The 14904-nt window shown below is 40.3% G+C and overlaps 1 protein-coding gene across 5 annotated transcripts in view; it reads left to right on the top strand.

Annotated features, from left to right (window-relative positions):
* Window positions 1–14904, top strand: part of LRBA (LPS responsive beige-like anchor protein) — a 565586-nt gene that overhangs the window by 405235 nt on the left and 145447 nt on the right. The gene's annotated exons all lie outside the window — the stretch shown is intronic.

Here is a 14904-nt window from a genome sequence, read left to right as displayed (position 1 = left end):
CAGCTCCAACAATCCTGCAAACTTTTTTTTAGGCAAGGCTGGTAGTACCGCTTGCTAAGGTTGCCTCACACTTCCCATTATTAGTCTTTGTTTTCTGTTCCTTATAACTTTGCCAAACTTTAATCCTTTGTGCTGAAATTTTCCATGCTGGGTGTCTGCCGCTGGTTGAATTTTTTTGAAAAAATGCAGCCAAAATAATGGAGCCATTTCAAAGAACGGTAAGGAAAAAAATGTTGTTTTGCCCATGTTAAAAAAAATGTAGTGACCTTTTCTTTGAAATGTTTTAATGCCCCTTTCCTTTGGAACAGGGACTTTGTGTCAGGGACCTTTTGCCATCCCCAGGAAAATCCACCAAATTTGGCCTAATTATAAGCCTCTGAAAAATCACCTTTCACACCTTAGATTTTATCACTTAATTCCCCAAAGATTATGTCTGCACTGAGCATGCTCCAGCCTGGGGCTCAGAACCACATTCCCTATAATTGCAGCTCTGGGCTTCTGTGGGCTCAAATAGGTGCGAATGCCTGAACTGAGAGTAGAATGACTCTCCCCTGTGCTGTCAGTGACACCCTTTCCACCCTCTCTCAGACCAGACAATATGGAGGAGAGTGCTGCCTAATTCAAATGCAGAAGATACAAGAGCTGGACCCGTGGAGGGCAGGGAATAGGAGGGGAAGGGGTAAGATGTAGGAGGGGCACAGATTGGGACAAGGTGCCTGGTGATGGTGGTAGTAGTAATAGTGAAGTCTGTACTTTCTGGGTGGAGGAGTAGAGTGTATTGTTAGGTGGTTTCACTGTTCACTTTCTTAGGTAACTCTGTGTGAGATATGTTTATATATGTAACAAATCTAACCGCTTCACAGTGACGCTCTTTTTGTGTATTAATTTCTTGGTTTGTTCTACTAAATGGTTAAGTGGAGATGAGTCATGGTGACTGAGGGTGGATCTGCGTGGGATTAGAAATGCAACCAGTTGGAGATTTTGTGTGAGCTGCTGTGTATGAACCCTTTGCCATTGTAAGATACAATCTGTCAGAAAAGTGTAGCTCCTGACACTTTGTGTGTTTGTTTTTTTGCCGTCAGTCAGATTTAGGTGCACAATCCATACGTTTTCAATGATAATATGAATAATAGCTAGAACTGATCCTACATCCAATTTTTTAAACTACCCGCTACACTAGTACTACTCCCAATTCACACCTCTACAAATTTTTGTGTAGATAATGTTTTTAAAATAAATCTTTCAGCATTGAAAAGTAGGACTGACATAGAAATATTTCGGCTAGATTCCAAATGCAAAGACTTCCTATTAAAAATGTATGAAGAGAAAGCAAACAGAAATGACACAGAAAATTCGAAGGGCATAAAACTACCTCATGAAATTTCACAGCAGTTGACTATCTGCTTTTTAGCGAAAAACAGGAATTCATGCCCAGTTTTAAGCTGATTTTAGGATACAGTCTTGACTTAAGTTATTCCCAGGCACCGCCATAATTCTCAGAGTTTTCTGAGAGGAGGGTGCCCAACTAATGAGAAGCAGGATATTTTGAAGTTTATATACCTCATCAGTAGGGCCCTACCAAATTCATGGCCCATTTTGGTCAATTTCACGGTCATAGGATTTAAAAAATAATAAATTTCATGATTTCAACTATTTAAATCTGAAATTTCACTGTGTTGTAATTGTAGGGGTCTTGACCCAAAAAGGCATTGTGGGGGGTGTGGGGTCATGAGGTTATTGTAGGGGGGGTTGCAGTACTGCTACCCTTACTTATGCGCTGCTGCTGGCGGTGGCACTGCCTTCAGAGCTGGGCACCTGGAGAGCAGTGGCTGCTGGCCGGGATCCCAGCTCTGAAGGCAGAACTGCCTTCAGCAGCAACATAGAAGTAAGGGTGGCATTGTATGGTATTGCCACTCTTCTGTGCTACTGCTGGTGGGGTGCTGCCTTCAGAGCTGGGCGTGTGACCAACAGCTGCCACTCTCTGGCCACCCAGCTTGAAGGTAGCGCAGAAGTAGAGGTGGTAATACTGCAACCTCCGCCCCTAAAATAACCTTGCGACCTCCCTTCAACTCACTTTTGGGTCAGGACCCCCAATTTGAGAAATGCTGGCCTCGCCCATGAAATCTGTATAGTATAGGGTAAAAGCACACACAAGACCAGTTTTCATGGTCAGAGACCAGATTTCATAGTCCATGAGGGGTTTTTCATGGCCATGAGTTTGGTAGGGCCCTTCTCATCAGCTCTGACTGTCTCTGAAAATGTGTTTATTATCTTTAACTTTGTGTAGAAAAAAGGTTGAGAGGTATCTGATTTAAGAACAATGGGAACTGAAGTCCCCTCTCCCCAGAAACTGTAGAGATTTCCTCACATTGTCCAATCAAGTTCCATCCCCACCTTCTTTTGGAGGGATCAGCCCTTGCAGTGTCAAAGGATAAAGTACCTATACGTGTATATTCAGTCCTTGGCTTTACACTTCATAGAAATGCAGAAGTTAGAAAAGAAAAAGACTCCTAAATGATCTGTTCTAGGTCCAATTATTGAGAAAGTCGTGGCAAGCCAGTTTTAGCAGCTGAACTCCACCAGTATTCTTCCTACCCAAATCAGACTTCATATGATGTGGAAATCATGCTGCTCATTAAACTAGACTGTCTCATCCAGACCATGGACAAATATCCATTCTAATACTGTTAAATCTATAAAAAGCCTTAGATAACGTTTGTCATAGTACACTACAGGCCTGTTGGTGTGTGAGATTGATCTTGCTCTGTTTCCTTTTTGGCTAGATTCCCACAGAGTTGTGATGGCATCTATTCTTCCACATAAATGTTCACATTTGCAGTCCTATGAGAGTTGAACTTATTCCACTAGTTTTCAGCATCTATATTAGGGAAATCATGAATTAAAATACCATCAATATGTCATGACACCAGTTTTTATTTTATTCTCTGAAGGAGGTAACAATGTCACCATGACACTTAATGAATGAAAAATAGCTGACCCATCTTTTATCCAAGAAAGGCAGAGATTATGCTGAAAGCAAGAGGGAAGTACTTAGAAGAAATGACAGAAACAATGATGGCTTCTCTAGCAAGGGTATCTGGCTTCTCATTTTCAAGATGTTTGTGCAGTCTTAGGCCTGATCTACACTAAGGGGCGGGGGGGTCGAACTAAGGTACGCAAGTTCAGCTACGCGAATAGCGTAGCTGAACTCGAACTACCTTAGTTCGAAGTACTCACCCGTCCAGACGCCGCGGGATTGAAGTCCGCGGCTCCCCCGTCGACTCCGCCACCGCCGTTCGTGGTGGTGGAGTTCCGGAGTCGACGGGAGCGCGTTCGGAGTTCGATACATTGCGTCTAGATTAGACGCGATATATCGAACTCCGAGAAATCGAATGCTAGCCGCCAACCCGGACAGTAAGTATAGACATACCCTTAGTTCTTCTGAACTCACTGGTGTGCCCATACAAGTGATGAGAAATGCTTTTTTACATCTTTAGTTAGCTAGGAGACTGCAGTTCTTCCTCTTGGATGAAGACATAGTCAGTTTTCCTAGTCTTCATCATCTCTGTACTGGACTACTTCAATTCTTTGTACATGATGCTGAATGACGAGGTCACACAGAAGCTCAGACTAGTCCTGCTTGCTGTAGCTTCTTCCTGAGTTGGAAAGTCAAGAAGAGCTCATCACATTGGTACACTGGACTCTATATGTGCTTCCCAACCAACATCAAATGCACATTAGGGTTGTGGGCCTTGCTTTCTGTAACCTCCGTCTTCCTCCCATTAGACACTACATTTCCTTTCACAATCCACTGAGAATGCTTAAGTCATTTGGGAACATTCTGTCTGACAGAGCCCTGGAGACATTCTGTCTGACAGAGCCCAGTGATAAGCTTTCATTTGTCAGGACAGGACATTTCCTCAGCTGAACCTGAGGATGTAAGTTCCAGCGATGGAAATCCTTTACAAAGAGATGCATTCTTCATAGGGAAGAATGTAAAGTGTGTCTGATTCTTCCTTAGTCTCTCCCTAGACTTCCCTAACACACATACACAGCTAGGACGACCCTTAAAAACATAAAAGTTCTATCCAAGGAGGAACAGTGAAGATGTTCCATACTGTGACTGCCACGCTGAGTCTCTTAAATCATGTATTCATCATCTATGTATGATGGTGATGGTGCTCAAAATATAGCCAAATTTATCCAGGCAATTTGCTTACGAATGTAGGCAAGTTTCCTGAAGTACACCTTGTTGTATAGTGTCCAGTTTAATTTCAAATGTCTCAAAGTTGTGGTCTTTCACCACATTCCATGGGACACGATTTCTCAATCTTATGTAGCTCAGTCTGGAAGCTTTTTCTTGTAGGCCGCATGTTCCATTTTTAATATTACCTCCTATTTATATCTCTTTGTACCACAGCAAATATATCTTATCTATATTTGATGCAGTGTGGTCCGGTGGATAAGACACTGAAATGGAATTCAGAAAACCTGAGTTCTATCCCCGTGCTCTGTCACTGACCTACTGCATAACCTTGAGCAAGTCACTTGACTTCTCTGCTTCTGTTTCCCCATCTACTCTTTGTCTTGTCTATTTGGATTGTAAACTCTTTGAGGCAAGGACTGTCTCTTGTAGCCTTCTCTATTGATTATGTTTTAATTATATTGATTATATAAAAATTCCTACTTAACACTGAGATTTGGTAGGGTCTAGTCCTAAAATCAGGTCCAGTGTTATTAGAATTACTGTTAAGTTGGGAACCCCAATGTGCACAGTGGCAACACTCAAATTTAGGAAAAACCTTCTGACTTTGCAATAGTTCTGTTAACACAATTGTTAAAGATACAAACACTCCAACTCAAACAAGTTGGCAGCAATAATGCAGCGTCATAACAACAGTATACACACATCATCCTTATGGTGAGATAGGTGGTGGTCCGCAAAGGTTATGTCCTAACTCTGGCATTCCAAAAGATCTCTAGGCTGTGGTTAATCCTGTTCTATGGTTTGATAGCCTCCACAAATATTCTTAAGGATGTCTGGCCTCATTTGTCAATATCTAAAATTTGTAACTCTGGTAATTTATTAAATTTATTAGTATATACCATATATTCTCGTTCATAAGCCGAATTTTTTTAGTAAAAAAGGGAAGCACCAGAGAAGGGGGTTGGCTTATGAACAAGTATAGAAAGGGAGAGGTGGGACACAGCCCCTCCCCCCAACAGAGGGAGCAAGGAGAGGCAGCAGAGCCAGAAGGGAAGAGGTGGGGCCAGAGTCCATCTTGCCTCCGAAGCAGCGCAGCTCCGGGGCTGGCAGGCTGGGAGAGTGTGGGGATCTCGGGCTAGGGGTGGGGTCATTTGGGGGTGGTCACAGGGGTTACTCCCCTGACTCCCAGCTTCTCCCCCACAAAAATTTTCCCCACCAGTTGCTGTCCCAGCCTGTCAGGGTAAGCAGCTGGCATGCTGGGACACTTGGTTTACTTAGGTTTACCTCCGTGCCTGTGGACACTCGAGGTAAACAAACCATCTCGGCCCACCAGCGGCTTATCCTGATGGCCCGGGACCCAAAGCTTGCTGGCCCCTGAATTATAGGGTTGGCTTATGAACGGGTATAAAAATGTTTCCATTTTTACTTATCCATCTTGGGGGGGTCGGCTTATAAATGAACCGGCTTATGATAGAGTATAAACGGTATGTAAGTTGGTTACTATAGCAATCCTGCATTTGAACATCTGCTGATGTTTCTGTCACAAAATACACAAAAGGTAATCAACTAATTTTTTGCAGCTATCTGTCAACATTTTAAGCATACTTGTTTATCACAGCATTATATTTTATGATAGCTTTTGACCTAAGCTCATTTCTGATTAGGGTTGTCAATTGACTGAAGCTATTCCGGGAGATTTTTTTCCCCAACATGATGTAATGTCATTTTCTTAAAATGTCCTATTAAAATCTCCTGGATTGCTTTCAGTAGTCACCGGAACATCAGTGCCGATTCTGGGAGACTCCAGGCCAATCTTGGAGAGTTGGCAACCCTACTTCTGGTTAACTAACTTCCGCTAAGGCTTATAGGCTTCATATTCTTATGCTCATAGACTCATAGACTTTAAGGTCAGAAGGGACCATTACGATCATCTAGTCTGACCTCCTGCACAATGCAGGCCACAGAATCTCACCCACCCACTCCTGTAACAAACCCCTACCTATGTCTGAGTTATTGAAGTCCTCAAATTGTGGTTTGAAGACCTCAAGCTGCAGAGAATCCTCCAGCAAATGACCTGTGCCCCACGCTGCAGAGGAAGGCGAAAAACCTCCAGGGCCTCTGCCAATCTGTCCTGGAGGAAAATTCCTTCCCGACCCCAAATATGGCGATCAGTTAAACCCTGAGCATGTGGGCAAGACTCACCAGCCAGCACCCCGGAAAGAATTATCTGTAGTAACTCAGATCCCACCCCATCTAACATCCCATCACAGACCACTGGGCATAAATGCCTGTAGGTCCTTTGCATTACTGCCTTATATGTATAGCTTATCTTTATACTTGAAGGAAGCAACTCTGTATATTTACAGGCTACAGTGTCCAGAACAGTGGGGATCTGATCGTGGTTGGGGCCCGTGGTGCTAATGTAATTCAAATAGTAGTAATTTTCATAAGTTTATAGGTGATTAGGTTCCTCCTTTGTTGTCTTTTAGCCAAGCTATGCATTTTTAGCTTTCTTAATTTTTCCTCGTAAGTGGGTCTAATGAGTTATTGTTCTCTGAACCCCCTCTGACATCCTTAGCTGCTGGAAGTGTTGAGATTTTTTTTTTCCTTAAGCAGGTATGTTTAACAAAACAATTTACTTGAAGGATCAGTTCCACCTTTTTCAGTATTTTTAAAAAGAATCTAAAACTACAGTGCTCTTAGTAAAGAGACATTGTCATGTGCCATAATGTAGGTGCCAAATAATTTTACATCTGTGTTCTTATAACAATCCCATGGTAACATAGTATTTGAGTGCAAATGGCATATTGAAAATGCCATATTCTCTTAGGAACTATTTCCATTATTATACCTGTGTGTGCAAATTGTACAAAACTGAAGTGATGAATAATTTAATTTTAAATAATTTAAACCAAGAGCAACAAAGTAAATTGGTGATATTGTCCTTGCAGAATTTCCCCATATTTCTTCATATAGCAGCCTACATTGTTTTCTAGCCTCAGCTCCTGTGGAAAATGTTTGGCCATGTTTAATAAACTTCTGAATAGCTCCAAAATGTTTATTTCTCTAGTGTGCTGTGTGCTTTTTGAAGACAGCATACAAAAAACTTTTTCACAATTTATAAATGATGCCCCAGGCACTTAATATGACTGTCTTGTGCACATTTAAATATATTACAGTAATTTAAGTGCTCTTCCTTTATATAGGCTGTTTTACTGTGGGTAACATTGTTTTGTGAAGCTTGTTTTTTTACTGTATTCAGTCCAACAAAAATTCTTCACCCTTTCTGCCTCAGTTTGTACATATATAAAACGGGAATGATACCTCATTCACAAGGCAGATGTAAATTATTTGAAACACATTGAAAGGGAAATACTTGTATAAATGTTTTAAGTATTATTACTGTGACTGTGATCACAGAAAATGGGACAAGATTGGGATGGAGCAAAAAAGTCTCTGCAATTAAGGGGAATATTTTATATCCCTTCATTATTAAAAATATATAATTTTTTTTTCCCAGACAGTCATTACTTTCACTACTTTTTGTGTGAGATTCTAACCAAAGTCAAAGGCTAAGCCCAGACTTCATCTGGAATATTCATCATATTTCCCCTTTAGATTTAAAAATTTCTTGTGCACTTGTCACAGGGTATCTGGCCCCTTTATTGTGAGATGGGCATAGCCCCACCTGGGATGGGTAAATTGCCTTTCTTCTGAGGCTGTGGGGCAAGAGGTCAGGTGGTAATCTGAAAAGTCCTTACAAAGGCCAGCTAGAGCTCCTTTGAACAGATGAATTTCAGGAAAGCAGGTAGTCTCTGTAGTAGGCCCTGGTGTGGGAACTGCTGCCAAAGACTGGATCCATAAAAGAGATTCAGACTGATCATTGCAACGCCAGACTTTTAGGTGACCTTCTGCCTAATGGAATCCACAATCTGGAGGTAGGCACCCAAGTTCCCTATACAATGCATGGGAAGAGTTAAGTGTCCAAGAATGGGATTCACAAAAGCCAACATGATGAGTAGGGAGCTACCTAACCTAGCCACTAGGTAGGGGTGGGGTCTAATGGGAGGAAGTTAGTTGCAGATGCACTTCCCTCCCCTGGGGACTCCTCTCCTGTAGATAGACATGTAAACCAGGTCAGTCATTTCACACAAAAACCTGTGGAGGACAAGGAGCTCTCTTACACAATAGCCTAGTGGTTCGAGCACTCACCCAGGATGTGGGGGAGACAGGTTCAAGTCCCCACTCTGACTGATATAGAGCATGGACTCAAACCCAGTTCTTCTGCCTTCCAGGACAGTGCCTTAATCATTGGGCAATGAGATATTCTCAGTCAGGAAGGTAGAGTGTCTCTTCTTTGCTGTTAAAGCTTTTCCACTTTGAATGAATAATCACTTATTGAGAAAGAGTGAGTGAGTGACTGATTCTATAGCCCTCTGGTTGGGACACTCACATGGGATGTGAGACCCCAAACTGCAAGACCATGTTCCATTGAATATGTAAGCATTTTTACAAAGTGGAACAGCTACAACAGGAGATACTGAGACAGAGAACAAAAATATAAAAGGGGTTTACTCTTCTTCCTGGTTGAGAAGTTACTGAACATTTAGAGCCATTGAATAGAAAGTTGAGAGAGGGAATTATGTTGGCTTCCTTATGAAAATAAATACAAATAATTAATTGGCATTGAACTATTTTTATCTGTTGCCCTTATGTAATTTGGTAGCCATAGTATCTTGTTTGGAGGCACTGGAAGTTACAAGAAAGATTCACATGGGCTAGTTTTGGTGCAGTTTGTGTCAGTTGGTATCACACTTCAATAAAGAAAACTAAAGCGTTGGTTACAACCAATCCTTGTCATTATGCCATGAAAGCCTTGGGATTTGTGATCAGAGCATCAGACTAATCTTGAATTGCAGTATAACCTTTCATTGAACCTTTCACATTTTGATTTCAAGAGGTGATGCATTGCATTAAACCTTGTTACCTAGCTCTTCCCTACCTATATCTTTAAGCAATGCAAATTAATACTTAGTTGGTAAATTGGAAGAAAATGCAAATTGCAAATGCCAAGCTGCTCTGTCATTTTTATTTATTTATCAGTTCAGCACTGATGCTTTAAAAAATGCAGAACATATGTTTTTTATCCAGAGCTGAGTATTCTGTTCTGATGAATAAAAAACATATTTAATTTTATAGAACTACCTTTAAAGTATTTGACAGCCATGAACTTTGACTTTAAGTACACTAGGCTGTCAGTGCAGATAATTTTGATCTGCGGTATAAAATGGCAAATAAGGATAATTCTTCAATCTTTAGGAAGGAAAATGCTCTTGATCTGGGATTGCATTAAGTTGCACAATCCAATGTCAAATACAGCAGGTTTGTGAATGCTCAGGTTACCTTTTTTGAGGCATGCCTGTAACTATGTTTCTTCTACAAACGAGTGAATGAATACACACCTATGTGTATAAAAAGATTTGTCATCTTTTGTTTCTGTAGCTACACTATAGTTATAAATCAATATATCTTGAAAATTCATAATATAGCATGACTTCAGTCTCTTTGATAATCAGTGCTTGGTCTGCTGTTACCTGTGAAGAATGAAAGGGATAATTAGACTGACCAATCTTCCTCAGTTTTATTATACAACATTGAATTCTAATAATTGAAGACTAACACATTATGTCATATAGAATATCAGGGTTGGAAGGGACCTCAGGAGTCATCTAGTCCAACCCCCTGTTCAAAGCAGGACCAATCCCCAGATTTTTGCCCTAGATGGCCCCCTTAAGGATTGAACTCACAGCCTTGGCTTTAACAGGCCAATACTCAAACGACTGAGCTATCCCTGAAAGATAATATGAATCTTTATTAACTACTTTCTAAACCGCATTGCTTTATATGTATTTATAAAACACCCAAATTTGGTTTTACTGATACTCCAGAACAGTGATTAGACTGTAAGCTCTTTGGAGCAGGGGCAGTCTTTTTGTTCTGTTTTTGTACAGCACCTGGCGAACTGGAATCCTGATCCATGACTGGGGCTTCTAGTAATTAATTGTTATGCACCATAAATACTGCATAGTGCTTTGTGGCATTTCAAAAGAGATACTCTTCTTTGATTTTCCTGATATTTTAAAAATAGTATTTCTCCTGGTTTTTAAGAGTGTGTGTGAGAGAGAGAGAGACTCTCCAGTGTCACTTGGAAATAACTAGCATCAAGGAGCTTCCACCTTTTTTCCCTTTATACCTCTCTCCCACTACCTCCCTGATAAACCAGAAGAAATGTATTTAAAAATATATCTGAAATTTAGCTCTAACAACTACATCTCAAAATTCACTTTTTTAAAATTGTTTTCCTGGATGAGCATTTGATTTACTGCATAGAATCATGGAGTTATGAGACATTCTGTTAGCTGACCCCTAAGCTTTGGTGACCAGCATGCATGTTGTGGAGTACTAGAGGGGAAATGTATAAAAACACCATATATTTTATGTTCATATATAAAATTTGGGAAATGTAACGTCTCTGTGGGCAGATTGAACTGCCTCTCCTACTCCAATGTCCCTGGTGGGGAGGTTGTTTGAAATGGAAGCCAATCTTGTATCAATTTTTCATCTGGTCAGTAGTGTCCCTGGTGGGCAACAGACTTTCAACAGGTCAGGACGCATAGGAGGAGGCTGAAAATTAATATGATTTTACTATAAGATTTTGGCATTAAAAATAAAATTATTTTAGGTATATTAGTTATAACCATTGGAAATATACAGTATCGCCCCAGGCCTTAGTCCTCCACTCAGTTTTTCTGTTAAAATTTCTCTCTAATACAAAATTTGGGGAAGGAGGAGAAAGAGTGTGTTATGCATCTCTCTCTCTGTCAGGGCTGGCTCCAGCTTATTTGCCACCCCAAGCGGCGGGGAGAGAAAAAAAAGATAAAGCCGCAATCGGCAGCACTTCGGCGGCAGCTCTACCATGGCGCTTCATTCTTCGGTGGCAATTCGGTGGCCGGTCCTTCCATCCGAGCGGGACTGAGGGACCCGCTGCCGAATTGCCGCCGAAGACCTGGACATGCCACCCCTTTCCATTGGCCACCCCAAGCACCTGCTTCCTGCGCTTGTGCCTGTAGCCGGCCCTGCTCTCTGTGCTTGTTCTACAGAGAATAAGGCTTGGTTTACACTACCAACTGATGTCGGTATAACTGTGTCACTCAGGGGTTAGAAAATCCTGAGCAACAATAGTTATATCCACCTAACCCCCAGTGTAGACAAGACTATGTCAATGGGAGAAGCTCTCCCATCATCATAGGTAGCATCTTCACTAAGCGCTACAGCGGTGCAACTGGGCCACTGCAGCATTGGAAATGTGGAGAAGCCCTCAGTCCATTACAGCTGCCAACTAGGGGACATAATCCTTTATCTTAAGCTGTAGAGGCTCATGGCTTAGCTTTGGAGGTGATCGGTTCATTCCCTGATAATGACCAAGATAACAGAGTTATGTTTAGTTCTGTTGGATACTATATGGGAAGCCAGAAGACCAAGGTTTATTATTCACAACTCTGCTATTACTGTGTATTGACATCTGTGTTACCATTGAGCAAACTGCTTTTAACCACACACTGCCTCAGTTTCCCCAGTTGTACAACGAGGATAGTGATACTTCCTTTAGAGTGCTTAGCGATCTAGTGGTGAAAAGGCTATATAAAACTACGGTGGTGGTGGTATTTTTTTCATGAAAAGGGCAATGGAACGTTTTTCCAATGATGGCTCAGAAAGGGGAAAAAAATACAAAATGGTTTTACACAGATTCAAAAACATATTATCTAGTGTGTCTGAAATGCTCTCTGCTGAAGATATGAAGCCTTCCACATCACAATCAAATCTCTACTTGCTGAGACCTTTAATAATTCATCTTCGGTGGCAGGCTTAACCTAATTTACTGACATCTTTGGGCACCTAAATGAGCTGAACTCTTCTCTAGAGGCAGAATAAAATATGTTCTGTTTATGCACAACAGGGAGACACATCCATCAGAAAACGTAGAAGTTGGTCTTCCCATGTGCAGGAAGGAAACTTGGTTTTGTTTGTTCTTGTTTTGTACTACGAGGGAGCTGAAGAACCATTTGGGAACCATTAGGATTTACCTGATGTGGGATTATCTTTAGATAACTCACAAAGGGGAAAGAGATGGATTAATAACCCTTTCATCCAACATGCTGTTCACTTGGCAACACTGACTGGGCAATTGCAAAACAAACCTGTCCTGGAACAAGATCTTGCAACTTAATTTCTTTAGATGGCCAATGTCTGCTTAGTTTCTGTCTCTAAAGGAGTGCCACTCATCTTTAGTTGCAAAAGTCTTTAAAGTTCTTATTCTACCTTTATAGTCATATCTTTGCATCACAACCTGCTGCTGATAATTGTAAGTGGTGTATTTTGTGCTTTCAGAATCATGGGGAACATCTTCCAGTAGCAAAACAACCTTATCCATTACAATGAATTGTTTGTATTTTAATAATTTTGAGCTTCCTTTCTCATCAAAATTTACTTTTCAAAACTTCATAATTAGATGCTATTCTGGTATGATTCTGATTACAATTTTTTTCTCATTCATGGTTAATGTTAATCTTGGAGTTCATTTCATAGCTTGGAAAAAGGTTACTTTCTCTGAAAACTTGGAGAAACCTGTCTAGCCTACAGTATTAGCAGTACTGAGGTAGCATACTATGCATTCTGAAAATGTAGACCCAGATGAAAGTTAAGTTCTCCCGTTGTTTCATCTTGGCTTTTGCTCAGCACCCAGAAGCTCTGCCAATGTCTTGGTAGTGCCTTTGGTGATATGCCTCAGAGGTAAAAACAACCTACAGGCTCAGCCAGAAAACCCTATTTTTTAGGGAGTGGAATTTCAGTCAGGAGGTGTTAGACACGAACAGTAAATTAATTAGTTTATACTCAATGCACACAGACACTATCAATGAAGTGTCCTTGGTTTTGCACTTGGGTCTTTGACTTCTACATTAATGTGTTATGTTGAGACTGGATGATGCTCCAAGATCTGCTGCCTCCCTTTGCTTGATCCCATATACGCATGAAAAATTAGGCCATGCAGAACTTAAGACATCATTATAGTGCCTCATTTCCATTATCCTAGATTTCTGGATATGATAGCCTATGTTCATCTGGATTTCCTCATGCAAGTTCCAAGTCCTTTCAACTGTTCCGAGGTTGGTCTGATTGCTGAGACCTCAGAGGGTGCATGAGGAAATGGGCGTACTAGGAAATATTGCATTTAAGTCACTTCTATATGGATACTTGTTGCTAAATTATACTTTCCAAAAGAGATCCTGTCACTCACATATTATTTGTAACAGTTCTTTCATTTTTTTTATTTGGGTCAGATAAAGCTGTTAGGGTACAATTGACTGCTAGTTATACATTCATATGTGATATCGGCCGCACTTCAAGCCACCGGGAGAGGTAACTCCTTTAGCAAGATTCACCATTTAATCTTCCCTCTCCCATATTAAGCACATAAAAATCTGATTTCACTTGTAGTTTAATCATCTTATATGCAGTTTGTCCATGGATATTAACCCCTAAAATGTTCATGTAAATTACCCTTTTGGTATTCTTTGGACTCTCTGTGAATAAGAAGCTTTATAGTCTAGAAGTTACAAGGGCTACCAAATTTTATTTCCCCATCACTAATTATTTTCAAAATGTAATTTAGTCCACTTTTTAAATGACATGGGGGAAAAATGGAATATATAATTTCAGCCCTGTTTTTTTTATTTTTGCCTCTCTTTTCCTAGTAAGAGATTAACATTACATAATTTTCCCATGCATCCTCAGTATATCCTACAGAATATAGTAAAATATTTGCATACACATGTAATTAGTGTTGGCTAGCAATGTTAAACTGCTAAGTAATCACTTCTTAAGTACATCAGTGTTGAATGGAAATTTTCATCCAGTTCTTATTAAAAGCAAAGCAAGCCATTTATCAAAATACATATAGTACCTTTGTATACATTTTGGTTTTGTATAATTTTCATTAATATAATTAATATGTTAATATATCGTTTGTTTAAACTAACAAATATTCAGAAGAAGAATCACATTACGTGAAAGAGAATTCCAACAGGGTGACAATCCAGTGATAAAGTTCATTACTTTGTTAATTAAATCAGGAACTTGAATGGAAACCTGCCGAGACTTTGGGTGGGGTGGGGGTGGAGGAAGGGGAGAGAATTTAATGCAATTTGTTGAGAGAAATAACATATGTTAAGGGAAAAACAGCAAACTATCCCAATGCAAAGGAAAGATAGGAAGAATAGTAAGAGGCCAATATGGCTCCTTCAGGAGCTCTTTAATGGTCTGAAAATCAAAAAAGAATCCTATGGAAAGTGGAAACATGAACAGATAGCTGAAGACAAAAGAATAGCACAACTGTATGTGGACAAAACGAAAAAGGCTAAGACACAAAATGAGTTGCAACTAGCAAGGGAAATAAAAAGCAGTACAAAGAGGTTCTATAAATACATTAGAAGCAAGAGAAAGATGAAGGAAAGTGTAGGTGTAGGTCCACTACTTAGCAGGGGAAGGAGAACTAATAAAGGATAGCATCTAGAAGGCTGAGTTATTTTATGCCTGTTTTGCTCCAGTCTTCTCTAAAAAGATAAATTATGACCAAATAT

This window comes from Mauremys reevesii, linkage group 5 (genome assembly GCF_016161935.1).
Source record: "Mauremys reevesii isolate NIE-2019 linkage group 5, ASM1616193v1, whole genome shotgun sequence".
Lineage (NCBI taxonomy): Eukaryota > Metazoa > Chordata > Testudines > Geoemydidae > Mauremys > Mauremys reevesii.
This window is presented reverse-complemented; position numbering and strand designations above follow the sequence as displayed.